We start from the raw sequence: 4,308 nt of genomic DNA on the forward strand, positions 1-4,308 counted from the left end.
GGGTTGAATTTTAACTTTTAAAATTCTAAGGGCTAACTTGGAATTAAAGTATTCATAAGTGAAAACTTTTCAAATTCCAAAACTTGAGGGCAAGTTTTGAAACTATTCAAAACTAATTAATTCCATAACTTATGTGTTTAAAGTAGTTTTAATCCAAAAACTCTTCAAGTTCCATAACTTCACGACAAGTTATGGAAGACTTTAAACTAATAAAAGAACTAACTTATCTTTATTTTATAACTTATGGAATTAATTAAGGTTACACTTTTTTTATTTATTATTTAATGAAGAGACTTTTGGTCCTCCATAACTTGAGGACAAGTTATGGAGTCATAAAACCATATAATTAGAACTAGACTCTTCATTTTGTAACCTTTGCCAACTTTTATGAGTTTTATGAAACTCAAATGTGACTTTTCATATAACTTGAGGACAAGTTACAAAAACACATTTTAGAATCGAATCTTAGATTAATTTGGATTGAAAACAACTATTTCACTCAACTTTTCTATTAATCTAAGCAACTCATAAGAACAAGATAATTCAAATCAATTTATTTCATGTAATTAGTCTAAACCTTAAACTAATACAAAAAATGAATCTATTGACAATTATCTTTGAAATTGGATTAGCATGAACATTACCACAGCAAAAACAAGTTTATAAGTTCAAAAACAGCTTAGGGTAATGTTCCTAGTCCATTTCTAGCCAAAAACCTCGAAAATATGTTGTATGGGGCTCCTACTCGTCGAGTGCATGAACCTACTCGACAAGTAGGATGATTTTACTCATGGACTCGGCGAGTTCATCAGTGGACTTGGCGAGTCCAGTGCCCAGAAAGCCAGAAAATCGAGTTTTTCAGCATTTTGCAGCAACTTGCATCAAGTATAAATAAAAACAAGCCTAAGCTCTGATACCACTGTTGGGTTTTAAGCATTCTAACACTCCTAAGTGTACATGCAACCCTAAATACCTTGGATCTGTGTTTTCTCTATTATACATGCAAATATGAACATCCAAGGTATTATCCTAATCTAAGCTATAAAACAATGAATATAGCAAGATAGAATACATACCTCTTTTATGTTGAATGTATTCATGAAGCTTGAGTGCCTAGTGCCCCAATTTTGACACCTCAAATGGTTCACACAACACCAATTGCTTTTGAAATAACCTTGAGAAAAATGTAGAACACTCCTTGAAATCGTTTAGCCCTCACACTCACACATAGTGCACGATTTCTTAAGCCATGGGATTCTTTTATATGGTGGCTATTAGGGTTACACCATGTAACTCATGACTTTACCCATTCCTTATGCTCCATGGATTTTAACCTCCATGGAGTATCCATGGGTCACCCCATGGACTTAGTCCAACATAAGGAATCTTGCATCATAAGACCACATATATAAGAATGAATGATTTACACAATCAACCCATATATTTAATTAATCTCCTTTTGATCACTTAATTAATTTCAAATTAATTCTTGATCAATACTAATTAAATAACCTTATTAATATATTAGAACTTATAATATATTAACAAACCTTAAGTGTTATTTCTCTCATTATAGTTTATCCAAATGCATGATGCCATGCAACCCAAATGGACCATGTCGGGTCGGGCCAAGTCTTACCAATTATAGTTATGGACTTAGACATTAATCCAACAATACGCGCAGCGTACAACATAGTACGCCCAACGTACAAACCATCCATGCACAAAAGTATTTTAAGTGCTTAATGCTTAAGAACTTAATGTCTAACTTCATATATGAGTCTATTAAGATGTCCTAGGACATAAAGGTTGCAATTTTATGCCCTTGCATGCCACATGGGTCCCCAATACTTCATTTCTCCGATTAAGACCACTTTTGAGACCTTATATTCATGCATGGTCTCAATACAACCTTCAGGATGGCATCTTTATACATCAAGCATGCTCATGGAGATTAGATCTAACAATCCTAGTCTCTGGAGTTTCTCAACTCACAAGAAAGGGTCCAAGAACAAAAAATGGACTTCATAAAAAACCCCTTACTCAATCTAGCAAAAGAGATGGCAAGGTCATGACTTTTTACCTCTAGAAGTTCCTCAAGATGAACTAGACGTAGGATCAAGGAGCTCAATTACATCCAAGGCTTGGTCACCACCTTCTTTTTCTTAAACATCCTCTAGAAAAGTCACCAAACACACATTTAAGCTTAAACCTCACAAGTTCTTGCAAAAAGGGTTTAAGGACAAAATGAGGCTATGGAGGCTGATTAGGGTTTGGTCCAAATGAGATAAGGTTGTCAAGAAATTAGGGTTTTAGTCATCTTCCACATATGCCCCACATACCTGCTCGTACGCCCAACGTACGAGCCTTAACCACTCGATTCACACACACGCGTACGATAAGCATACCTAAATGTACGCCCAATGTACGAAATGATCCTTTTTGCCAAAAATGAAATACTTGAGGGTTAATAATGGAATACCTAGATTGGAGTGTTAAAAAAAAGTTGATGAAAAATGCATATGTGAAAATCTCTCATGGAAAGAGATACGGGTTAGTGGGACCCAACGGAAAGGGAAAGTTAACTCTCTTAAATCTTCTAGCTTGGAGAAAGATTCATGTTCCCAAGAACATAGACATTCTTTTAGTCGAACAAGAAATAGTTGGTGATGAAAAAACTGCCATTCAAGCTATAGTTGCAACAAATGATGAGTTGTTTAGCTAAGACAAGAATTCGCCACGTTGTTGGAATCACCTGAGTGCAAAAATGGAAGTGAAGTCGATGACGTCGGAGAAAAACTCGCTGATTTATATGAATAGTTACATATAATCGATTCAGATGCTACTGAAGCAAAAGCTTCCAAGATTCTTATTGGGTTAAGGTTCACAAAAGATATGCAAATTCATGCCACAAGATCCTTCAGTGGTAGGTGGCGTATGAGTACCTCATTGGCTCATGCCCTTTTTGTGCAACCCACTTTGTTACTACTAGATGAACCCACAAACGATCTTGAGCTAAGAGTATTTCTTTGTCTGGAAGAATACTTATGCAAATGGAAGAAAACTTTAGTTGTTGTCTCACACAATAGAGACTTCTTAAACACTGTTTGTAACGAAATAATCCATCTTTGTGACTTAAAACTCCACATGTATTGTGGAAATTTCGATGATTCTGATAGTGGGTAACGTCGCAAAGAAATGAATAAAAAATTTGAAACTTATGACAAACAAGTCAAAGCTGCTAAAAGATCTGGGAACCAAAAGCAACAAAAGAAAGTCAAAGAAAAGGTGAAGTTTGTACTCAAAGAAGCGGAAAAGAAATCAAAAGGGAAAGTAGATGAAAATGAAGAAATCCCAAAAGCCCGACAGAAATGGAGAGATTACACAGTCAAGGTTCGTTTTCCCAAACCCAACAAGTTAACTCAACCATTGTTACAACTAAATGATGTTAGTTTTAGTTATCCGGAAAGAGACAAATTTCGATTATCTAATGAGGATGTTGGGATTGATATACGGACACATGTCACGATTGTAGGTGATTTGAATCCGAATGAAGGTGAAGTGAGGAGAAGTCAGAAGCTAAGAATCGGGAGATACTCGCAACATTTTGTTGACTTGTTGACCATGGGTGAAACCCCGGTTCAGTATCTACTCCAGTTACATCCGGAACAAGATGGGTTTAGCAAGCAAGAAGCGGTTCATGCTAAACTTGGTAAATTTGGGTTGCCAAGTCATAATCATCTGACACCAACTGCTAAATTGTCAGGGGGACAAAAATCACGTGTTGTTTTTACATCGATCTAGCTGTTGAAACCGCATATTTTGTTCCTTGATGAGCCTACAAATCATTTGGATATGCAGGGTATTCATGTGCTTGCGGATGCACTTGATGAGTTTAGTGGTGGGGTTGTTCTTGTGAGTCATGACTCGAGGTTAATTTTTAGGGTTTGTGATTATAAAGAGAAGAGTGAGATTTGGGTTGTGGATATTGGGATTGTGGACAAGTTTAAGGGGAGTTTTGAGGTGTATAAAGAGGAGCTTCAGAAGGAGAATAGAGCTGAGGTTGACAACTGATTAATGTGGTATGTATCTACATTCGTATATTGTATTACACAAGAACAAATCTTTTTGACTATTTTCATGTCTATATATATTCTTCTCTCATTGCCTTTTTAGTTGTAATTGCTTTTACTAGAATCTCTGATATTTGATGTTCATTTCCATGGAACTCGAAGACATCTTCATTATAAAAGGAGCATTTCTTTGGCGCACCATATGGTTATATACTGCACTTTCATATAGAGATTG

General features: G+C 35.9%; 1 pseudogene; it reads left to right on the forward strand.

Annotated features, from left to right (window-relative positions):
• The first annotated feature begins 2,473 nt into the window (after positions 1–2,473).
• Positions 2,474–4,074, forward strand: LOC145064739 (ABC transporter F family member 4 pseudogene; annotated as a pseudogene).
• The last annotated feature ends 234 nt before the right edge of the window (positions 4,075–4,308 follow it).

The sequence above is a fragment of the Lactuca serriola genome, chromosome 7, assembly GCF_051521515.1.
Source record: "Lactuca serriola cultivar US96UC23 chromosome 7, Lser_US96UC23_V15, whole genome shotgun sequence".
NCBI classification, from domain to species: Eukaryota; Viridiplantae; Streptophyta; class Magnoliopsida; order Asterales; family Asteraceae; genus Lactuca; species Lactuca serriola.